This window comes from Carassius auratus, chromosome 4 (assembly GCF_003368295.1).
Source record: "Carassius auratus strain Wakin chromosome 4, ASM336829v1, whole genome shotgun sequence".
Classification (NCBI taxonomy): Eukaryota; Metazoa; Chordata; class Actinopteri; order Cypriniformes; family Cyprinidae; genus Carassius; species Carassius auratus.
Window position 1 is genome coordinate 24,102,750 of NC_039246.1, and position 11,619 is coordinate 24,114,368.

General features: G+C 37.1%; 1 pseudogene; it reads left to right on the plus strand.

Annotated features, from left to right (window-relative positions):
• Positions 1 to 11,619, plus strand: part of LOC113056883 (DENN domain-containing protein 5B-like) — a 30,441-nt pseudogene that overhangs the window by 18,138 nt on the left and 684 nt on the right.

Genomic DNA, 11,619 nt, shown 5'->3' on the forward strand with positions numbered 1-11,619 from the left:
TATTTTTTTTTTCCTTCAGTGGAGTGCTTAGGCTAACTTTGTTTTTTGATGTTGCTGAAAATGTAAACAGTAGAAGTCCTGCATATATAAAATTGCACAGTAAAGGCCACATTAATAAATGTGTAGTTACTGAAGCAACAAGTCATTTTCTCTCTCTTTCTCTTTCTCTTCAGCTCTGCATGCCCAAAGGTCTGTCATTCCGAACACAGCGTGACAGTCGTACCCCACAGTTCCACTCGTTCCTAATCACAAGAGAAGACGGATCTCGCACGTATGGTTTCGTTCACACCTTCTACGAGGAGGTGACCAGTCCTCAGATCTGCTCTGCCATGCAGACGCTACACCAGATGCACCAAGCAGAGCATAATGCATCTGCCCATAACTGCCCTTCGTCATCATCCTCTTCCTCATCATCCTCATCCTCCTCTAGTATGGACTCTTTAGCCAGCAGCCTGGATGAAGTTGAGTCTCCTTCCTCAACTTCCTCCTCACAAGGGGGCCGCAGAAGCTGTGGCTGCTCCGGTGAAGGCTACGATTCTGTTCGCGACACTCTGTACGTGTCCAAAGCTATGTGTCTAATCACGCCCATGCCCTTCATGCACGCCTGTAAACGCTTCCTGTCCCAGGTGCACCGCGCTGTCATCTCCAATCAGCCACCCCCACTTCCTTTGGAAAGCTACATCTACAACATCCTCTATGAAGTACCTTTGCCGCCACCTGGACGCTCTTTAAAGTTCCACGGAGTGTATGAACCTATCCTGTGCCAGAGGCCTGGTGTCGGGGAGCTGCCATTGGCTGATTTCCCACTGAGTAAGGCCTTCCAGTTGTTGGGGGTGGAAAATCTGGTGCAGATTTTTACATGTGTCCTACTAGAGATGCAGATCCTTCTCTACTCACAAGGTAAGAAACCTACAGTTTTAGCTCAGGAAATGTGTTTTTGTTTTGTTTGGTCTTCTTTGTCTGCACCTGCCTAGTCCAGATTTATCCACTTGTGGTTGGTTTTGTATGTTTATATATATCTTTTTTTGCTTTTGTTTGTTTTGTTAATACTTGTTTAGTTTCTCTTTTTGTTTGCTTTCATTTGGTTTCACCTGTTTCATGTGATTTTTTTTGTGTTGCGCTCGTTTCATTTGGTTTTGTTCGGTTTTGCTTTATTTTGGCTTTTGGTCTTGCTTTGTTAGCTTTCATTCTGTTTGGTTTCGACTGGTTTTGTTCATATTAGTTCGGTTTAGAATGTTTCATTTCCTTTTGTTTCAATCGGTTTTGTTTGGAATTGTTTGCTTTAATTTGGCTTGGTTTTGTTTGGTTGTGCCTGGTTTCGTTTGTTTTGTTCATTACAATTTGCTTTCACATGGGTTTGTTTGCTTTTGTTTGGTGCATAGTGCTTTTGTTTTATTTAGTTTGGTTTTCTTTCTTTATTTAATTGTATTTTTTCTTAACTATTATTACATGATATAATAAATACAAAACTTATATAGACTTATATAGACAGACAGTTTCCAAACTATATATTGACTTTATGTGTCTTTCTAATGATTAATGGTCTCAATACAATGATAATTATGTGGTTTAATTAATTCCATTTCAAATGTATAAACCACATGGCAAGCTCTACTTTTATATCAATGGCTGTTTGTGTTTGACTCAAGTATTCACTGTATGCAGATCAGTTAATCTCTTATTTAAGCATTTCAATTTGAGTTTTGATGCTGGCAAGTGCATCTTTGCAGGGCCTTTGATGTGGAGACTTAGTGAATGTGGAGGAGCCTAATGAATATTACATTACCCTTTTGCAGCACATATGCTTTTCAGTAAACACAAGCTGATACACACGCTAATGAATTCCTCTGACTGTTCTCCATATAAACAAATGATGATATTTTTATGAGAAACATCTATTAATAATAACATTGCCCTGTTTTAGTAAGTCCACCATAGAGTATTATGTGACAAGTTGCTTTTCATCTAACTTAATTGGGTACAGACTGAACCATCATCAAGTGCCAAAGGAAAGTAGAAAAATGACTTTGATGATTCAGAAAAACAGATTCAGTTTTAGGAATTTCGTCTTAATTTATGGTTACAATCTTCATATATATATATATATGTACTATATTAGGTAAAACAATAATTACCTTTTATATTGACAAAAAAACAACTATATACTGGGGATGTGGGGAAGTGATCAAAAAATTTATTTAGTTAATATACTTCACAAATTAATCACATATCAAATTTGTCTGAGAATGTTTTGAGAAAGCTTCAAATAGACATTACAAAAAGTAAAACGTTTTTTATTCGATTTCCCTATCGTTTATTTCTTTTTTTTTTGTCATTTGAAGTTGTTTTGACTTGTCTTTTTGTCTGTGTGCATCTAGATTACCAGAGGCTCATGGTGGTTGCAGAAGGAATCACAACGTTGCTGTTCCCGTTCCAGTGGCAGCATGTGTATGTGCCCATCCTTCCTGCTTCACTTCTGCACTTCCTGGACGCCCCTGTGCCGTATCTCATGGGCCTGCAGTCTAAAGAGGGCACGGACCGCTCTAAACTAGAGCTGCCTCAAGAGGTAACCTGCACAAACCTACACATTCACACACTTTTTCTCACCACAGCCTCTTAGAAATCCCTGGCATGTGGATGCCTCCGTCAAGTGGGCTGTTTTTTTAAGAGGCTTTATAACTTTGGAGCCTGATTGGCTGGTGACGATGGCTGATCTGCGTATTAGAATGCCCTCAAAAGCACCAGAGGCCTTTGCTGAAAATAGCCTGAGGAGTATGAGGCTCTTCTTTTACAGTCCTGGTTTCCCTCTAATTTCTTAGAGTGAACACAGTGCTTTCATGTCTGATGTGTTACATTAGCTTCAGATACTAATGTTGCATTAGGATCAGAATTCTTAGCAGAGGTTATTTATTCATGGTTTGCCCATCTGGAGGCTGCAAGGCTTCCCCACATCCTCATCCCTAAATCCCATTTTCCGTAACTCAGCATCCAGATTTCCTGCTATGCATTCTGTTTGAAGTCACTCTGACCCAGAAAAAAAGACTTATGGCATCTAGAACGAGATCGAAGGGGAACAAGAGAGGAGGTGGCTCATTTTGGGGAAACAACATGGGTTTCCATTTTACTGCATCACTTTTGTGTTTCTGTTTGCTTGTGTAAGTTACTGTTTAAAAGATTGGGGGTCGGTGGGAATCTGAAATATTTTTGAAAAACGTCTCTTATGTCCATTTGTTAACTAATAATAGAAATAATTATCTTATAAAAATCATTAAAATGCAGAGCACATATATACTGAGAAATATAATCGATGCAATAAAATGATTATCAATTGTTATTTAGATTTTGCCTCATCCACAATCTTTTTTAAACTGACCTTGTTACAAGGTATTTTGGGATGCCATTTCCGTAGGCATCTCTTGAGGCTGAATACAGCTCTCCTCACAACCGTTTCCTTGCTTTAAAACCTCTTGAGGTTTTCTGATATGTCCTTGTGTAACAGCACTTGAAGAATGGCTAACAGTGACATTTAGTTAAATTATTATGCTTCAGCTCTTGTCCATTGTTTTACCCATTTTAGAACAGGATTCTTCTGATCAGTAACAGTATTAGTATGCAATGAGTGTTAGATGCATGTTTACAGCACAAGACAAACCTACATTTGCATAAACATATATGCACACACTCATGTTCATGTCGCAGTGTGAAAGGAGACGTTAAAAAATGGCCACATAAAGAAATCTGACACACATTTCAAATTATGTGCACTCATATGAAATGAAGACCGAACCAAAAGTTATTCGAATTTTTAATAGGAAAAAATATGTAGTGTTTTAATTTAGCTGGGTCTAACACATACATACTGGAGCGAATGCTGGTTTGTGACAGGCTGTCAGCATTGTGGCCTGACAGAACGGATAGTTCTGCTCGAGTGATTTATTTTTACAGTAACAAGGTCACTCTCACACACTCACTTGAGGGCGTTTTGACTGCATGAGCTGCACTGCATGTGACTGACCATCAGTGTGTCACACAGTGAGATTTCTAATGATCCACTGGATTGATTTAACCTAATTCCAGATGTTGGCTTATGTTATTAGGTCAGTACAGCTGATGATTTCCGTTGAATACTGTAATTTCCCAGCATGCATTTGTTTTGGACAATTTTTTGTTTGGCACATCACAATGAAGTTGGCTTATAATGTAATCTTCATGTTCATGTAGTGATTAGTTTGCCAGGCAATTATTTTGGATTAATTTTTTTGTTTTTTTAACCAAGAACCATTAACTTTTGGTATAAAATTAATTTATTATTATACTAAATAAAACATTTCAAAAATTTAATTTCATAAATTAAAATATTATATTATATTATATTATATTATATTATATTATTGTCAGAACAAATTCCTCTTGATAATGTCAGATAACTTTGATAGAAAGGTAGGTAATAAATTAGGTTGAATTAAATATAAGTACATAGTTATATGTACTTAGAATAATTTTTGGTTTGACTGTATATATAATAAAGTACATTTTAAAATGTTTTACTTCAAAGCATTTAAAAACACTCATTTGTCATTAATCCATTTATACACACACACAAACAAATTTCCTTTGTCACAGCATTATTGTTTAATGTTGCATTATACTTCAGGCTGAAGTGTAATTGCAGAAAAATCAGCCTGGTGACATCTTAATAACAAATAATAAAAGTATTGCACAGCAAAACTTGAACTCCTACAATTGCAGACTTCGATGTGTGTCTTGAAGCCACGTAAATGTTAATTTGCTTGGCTTCTTTCTCTCCTCAGGCGAACCTGTGTTTTGTTGACATCGACAACCACTACATCGAGTTACCTGAAGACTTCCCTCAGTTCCCCAACAAGACCGAATTCATCCAGGAACTCAGTGAGGTATTGCTAAGTTTTGGTTTGTCTCCTGAGGGGGGCAACACCTCCTCTGAACCAGCTGTGAGCTCGCAGACCTCCGTGCTGGAGAAGGAACTGAAGAGCACATCACTGAGTGAGTTGGTAGATGACCGAAAGAACGGCAACCTCGGTGGAGAGGCGCTGGACGTGCTGGAGCTTCTTCAGGGCAACCCGACTCTGGAGCGTCTGCAGGCTCTGGCCCAAAAGGACAGGGGTGAAAGTGGCCCGTCTGGAGGCATTGGCAGCGGGGCAGAAAGCTGTAGGGGGAGGGAGTTGGAGGAAGGTCTCCTGTCGAGGAAGAGGAGCTGAGGAACGCTAAACTGAACGTGCAGCTGAGGGAGGTGTTCGCTGCACGCTTTGCCACAATGTTCGCGGACTACGAGTCGTTGGTGATCCAGAACTCGCCAGATTTGGAGTCCTGGCTGACCAATAGAGAGCAAATGCACAACTTTGACAAGGTGACTTACATTCTACACACTTATTAGTAAAACTACGTTCTTAATGTTTTTGTTTGTAGTTTAGTTCGGCCCTTTTGTCTTGGTCTTGTAGCAGAGTTTTCATCAAAAGTTTTCAGATGGTACCTCTTTCATTTGATTTCTCTTTAGGCCTCATTCCTTCGGATCCAGCCGGAACCGACTTGCCCTTCCTGTCCCATTTTATCGAAACGCAAATGTTGCCACCTTCATGACAATAAGATAATTTCTCAGTGGGAGGAGAAGGAGCCCCTCCTTCGAGTTGTTTTGACGGACGCATTGAGAAGGCCCGTCTCTCAATGTTCGCGCACCCAGCTTGCGCTCATCGTGTTTACCAGAAATGCACCTTCCTCAAAGAGTCAGGTAAGAAACATTGAGATCGACCTCTCATAATAATAAAGTAAAATGTATTTGATGTCTTATTAAGATTTAATGTGCAAAGTCAATTGTTTAAGCCATTTCAGGTTTCTACTACTAATAATTTTCAAAACATTGCTCGACGTGTTGATCTCTGACTCAACCAGTGATTCTTTATAAAAAAAAAAAAAGAAATAAATAGATATTTTTAATTATTTTTTAAAATGTAATTTATTTCTATGATGCAGTTATTTTCTGTGTGACATGCTTTATCCTTCAGAAATCATTCTAATATGTTTGATTTAGGGTTCAATAATATAATTATTAATTTATTATCAATAGAATATTATTATAGGAAACAGAAAAAAGACCAGCATTTTTTTGTAACTTTATAAATATCTTTATAAGTGACTTTTGTTGTCAGTTTAATGCATCCTTGATAAAATAAAAATAAAATATTAATTAAAAAATAAAACCCCTAAACTTTGTACGGTTGTGTGCAAGTAAAAAGGAGTGCAATGCGATGAAACAGATTCTGAAAATCGTTGTTTTTTGCTGCATTGAAAATGTCTTCGCATTTTTGTGCAATCGCATCCTCGGCAGAGCACCTTTCATCATTCTCTTTCTGAACCAATGGTGATTCCCCAGTCATTTATCTGTCACTACAAATTGTGTATTTCAATTTTAATGAAGCCTGTAGAAAAAAAAAAGCTGCTGCATATGTGCCCAAATGATTATAGAGAGTGACAGTTCAAGAGGGCGGCTGATGGGTCGAGGAGACGGGGGGAGAAAGAGAGACGGCAGAAGTGTTTTGAAAAATGAGGAGCGCAGAATAAAAGAAGTGAAGAGTGTGTCCTCAAATGAGTCATATGAATGGAGCGCTTTTGAAAGGCTGCCAGATTGCTGAAAAGAAAAGAAGGGGTGCCTGGCGTGGCTGTATTGTGTCATCTTGGGGAAGCCTGTGTGTGTATGTGCGCTGAATATTGTTGAGTGTGGTTCTGCTCGCTCAGCCCTCAGTACCATTGTTAGGTCAATAATCTCTTGTCACCAGCAGATGGATGCTCCATGCTGTTCTGCACTTCAAAAAATCTGGCAAGCTGCCCCACATATGCCCTTTAAAAGATGCCCAACATTTTCAAAAAACAATATGTCAATCTGGAAGTCAGGTAGAGTGATTGTAAATTGCATGGTAATTGTTTCCATTTATTGGAAGCTGTCTGTACAAAACTGTTATACTTAAATTTATAAAAAAAACTTAATTTATGAGCACAACAATAATAATTAATATTTTCTTATTCTTAATAAATAATACTTATTGGTTATGCTTTCTATTATTATTATATAAGGTACATTATAATAATAGATATAATATTTATTATTTATCAGTTATTTATTATGACCTTTGGTTATTTATTCTTATTTTTCCTATTGATATTATTTTCTTATTTTGAACTTTTTGAATCTTAATATTATTTTGAAAAACAAGCCACTCACACAGATTGCTCAGAAATACTTTTATTTGGCCATGTGGAAGTCTAGCCTCAAGCTTATTATTTATTATCAGTGAATATTCTGAAGTGTTTTGTAGCTTCAACACTTCTAAGACTCAACACAAACCCTCTCACTCGAGCTGTGTTTCTCGTCTCCAGCCCAGGCCATAGAGCAGCGGCTGAGAAAGATGGACCACACAGCCATCCATCCTCACCTGCTGGATATGAAGATTGGTCAAGGAAAATACCAGCAGGGCTTCTTCCCCAAACTACAGGCTGATGTGCTCGCCTCAGGGCCCACCAACAACAAGTGAGTCCTCAACACTGTTAGAAGAGATTGACTGTTCAGTGTGGGGCATGTAACTCTTCAGTGTCAATATTAGTTCTAAAGCTCTGTTTTAAACTACAACAGATGCTGCAATCCATCTGTTTTTAGTCACACTTCACTAATGGAATCTCTCTTTGATCAGGTGGTCTAACCGCACATGCTCGACCCAGCGCAGAGTGGACCGTCACAGACAGCACAACGACCATCTGATGCTGGACAACGACCTCAAAGAGGTACGACTGCAGCTCTCTTCCTCTTCACCGTCTCTCCTCCTTTCTCTTTATCTTGTTCTGTGTGCAGCCTCTGATTAGCACAGACTTGTTATCTCCTTCCATCTTGAGTCTTTTTACTTCCTCCATCTCTTTTTATACTGGTGCCTTCCAAGGGTCTTATTTGTCAGATGGTAGATAAAGCTGATCGTTGGCAGAATCACAAAGTAAAAAATGATAAATCTGTTTAATTCACCTTCATGTTGTTCCAAGCCTGTAAGACTTACTTTCTTCCATGGAACACAAAAGAAGTTATTTTGAAAACTAAAACTGTCGCTCTTTTCCATTGGTATTAACTAAAATTAGTACAATTAAAAACTGTTTTCAGTAATTCAAATATAAATATTAGATGAGAGCTTAAATTAAGCTTTAAGTAAACTCATTTATTTGTTTAGTTAGCCGACATTGACAAAAGAGCGCAGCAATTCAAATTCAAATTCAATTAAATATGAAAATATCAAAAATATATATATAATTAGAATAAATAAATAATTTTAAAATAAAAAAACTTAAGTAACCCATATATTTTGTAAGTTGTTATTTACCATTACAACCGAATCTCTGAATTGATAATCCAGGCCAGTTTTGTAAATCAGACTGGCTGATTGATTTTCAAAAGAATGATTTGTACAGGAATTAAAACACTTCAAGAAACATTTATTTCTAATTTCAAGAATTTTACACAATTTTTTCAGTGAGCTATTACTTCTAGTTAATGTAATGGACAGTAATTCTCCATAAATCACAGATTCTTGATGTCTGAATCACATAAATGGTCTTCAGGGCTGTAAGTGATTTACATGAAATTTGACTTGTAAATGGCTCCTGGTGAATCATGCTTAATGCAAAGGCCTCTTGGGGTTTTAGTCAATTTGCCTGTTCTCATTTCGTCATTTGTCTCTATTTTCTTTGATTTCTGAGCTTGCGTTTTCTTTTTCAAGTGTCTTCTTGCTTGTCTTTTCTTGCATTCATGTGCATGCTGCTTTTTTCTTTCCTTTTCTATTGTTTCTTCATGGTTTCTGTGTATGATTGTATGCTGTGTGGGCCATACCACCTCACGGCAGGTGGAGGGGTGTTTGCTCCTGCAGAACTCTATGGCTTTCTGGGAGTGGGATAAGGCGCCACCCCACCTATTAAACCGCCTAAAAAGTCCTTCTCGGCCTGCTGTCTGGTATGTGGAGGCCTGCCATTATATGACCGACTTAAAACATTCCTAACATGCTCACAACAAACCCCTCCCAGATTCCTCCCCTCAGACACACAGTGACCTTTGAACTCTGCTGCACACAATCCTGCCCCTGGATATTCCCACACACCAGACTTTGAGTAGTGAACGCTTACCGACCCAGACGCTCAGCAATCATAAACCCCACAACAAAGAATAAAATCCTCTGCTTTATAATCAACCCCAATAGATCTTGTTTTCTGTAAAGAATGTGAGGTAGATTAAACCTTTTGAAGTGACTTTGCTCTTTTAAATGTCTGTGTCCTGATCTCTTTGTGTAGAAGTACATGCAGGAGGCCCGTAGCCTGGGGAAGAACCTGAGACAACCCAAACTATCAGACCTGTCCCCTGCGGTCATCGCTCAGACCAACTGGAAGTTTGTGGAGGGTTTACTGAAAGAATGCAAAATGAAGGTCAGGATGAGTTTAATATGCACAGATGGATGTTTTTGTGTGTGTTCACAAATGTGTGTGTTTTAACAAGGTTCCCACTGCCATGGAATACCTGGAAATTAAGAATGTTGGTTCTAAGTCGATATTGGATGTTTATTTATTTATTTACTTATTGACATCGAGATTATTTTCTCACTTTTTCATATTCAAATGCATTTGCTGTGATTTCTTAAAATTACTTACAATTATTCTTTAAAAACGCTGTTTATCATTATTAAATTCTTAATTTTTTAGCAGATCTTTAAATGAATATCCATTTTTGATGCGTTATAATATTGTGATACCTAAATTAATTAATTAAAAAATAAAATTCTGACAAAATTTCATATAATCATAATATTGCCCATTTGTTGGTTATTTGGCCAAAAATATTTGGCTTATCATATTGACAAGAATTTTAGTGGTACAACTCCGACTTTTTAAGAGTTGCTTGATTCAATCAAGTGGAAAATTATGATTTATTTATTTATATTATAAAAAATAACATAATAATAAAAAAAATCCCTAAAAGTACCAAATAAATAAATACAATAAATTAATTGTCATCAAAATTATTATTATGAAATATTTCATATTAAACATTTCTGTCTCCTAAAATATTTAATTGGCTAGACATTAATATTTGTCATCTTTGTCAATCTTAGACATCAATCTGTCTGTTGCAAGTCTGTCCGGTGACTCTCAGCAGAATATTTTAGCGCACAGACATTATTAATATGAAATTATATTTAATATTAAATTATTCCTGTGCTTTAAAATAGTTCATCTGCTAGACATGAATTTTTTTGTAGAGTAGAATTTAATTCAAGTCACTGTTCATAACATCAGTCAGTCTGTTGAGAGTCTCACTGGATGCAACTTTAGACTAAGTAGTACAATCACATGCATGTATTCATTAAACAGTTAGTACAATACAATTCTGTGTAATGATTTTAATATCCTTATCTAGTAGTTGTGAACCGCTGGACAGGTCATAAAAATGCATTGGGTAAGAAGTGTGGGAAGCATAGTTATTAGTCTGACCCACTTGTCTGCTGCATTAAAGACCTTAGACTCAATCAAGATTGAATTGTCTGGTATGTTGTTTTTAATGTTGTTTATCAATGGATGTTCAGACCAAGCGTATGTTGGTGGAGAAAATGGGCAGAGAGGCTGTTGAACTGGGACATGGAGAGGTGAACATCACTGGACTGGAGGAGAACACACTCATAGCCAGTCTGTGTGACCTGCTGGAGAGAATATGGAGCCACGGTCTACAGGTCAAACAGGTGAGACACAAACACATGGAAATGCTTTTCACATTAAAACACATACAAGCTAATGCTGGGAATCACTGTGTGCTGTTATCCTGGTTAATAGGGAAAGTCTGCGCTGTGGTCTCATTTATTACACTACCAGACGAGAGAAGAGAAAAACGAACAGCTGTCAGAGTCTCCAGGTAAAAATATATATACAAGTTCATAAGACGAGAAAACTCTTCTCAAGTTATAGAACGACTTTCAGGGGTGTTAGTTTCTGAACTAAATTATGTAAAAACAAAATGCAAAACCTTGTTTGTGATATATTTGTCATGTCTAAATCTTAAAAAAAAGTGATTAAAGTAGGATTTGATTAAGTACGTGTCATGCTTTGTGCTGCTGATACTGATTGCAAGTGGTATGCTAACATTTAGCATTACTACATTATATTGAAGTGTAAATATACTTGTACTCAAAAACAATATTCCTTTTTTTTAAGACCTAAAGCTTGTTTTTCATTGTTTTGGGGAACTTCAATACCTAATAAGTTGTAAAACAATGTTTAGCTAACTTTTAAATTGCTAAATGCTTCTCACAGAAATACTGAAAGGACACACAGCAAATTTTTCATGTTCACAACTGCTATATAGTAATTTCAACGCACTTGAAGTGTATTTTGGTGTATTAAGTGTATTAATTGCATTTGGCATTCAGATTGCATAGTTAGAACAGTTTGTGTTCATGTATACAGTATGACTGTGTTTCAGGCCTAACACTGCTACATGCTAACAGGCTAACAGTGCCTCAAGAAGGGATTTAAAATAGCGATTGTGCTAAAACTGTTTGTTTCTTGCTCCGC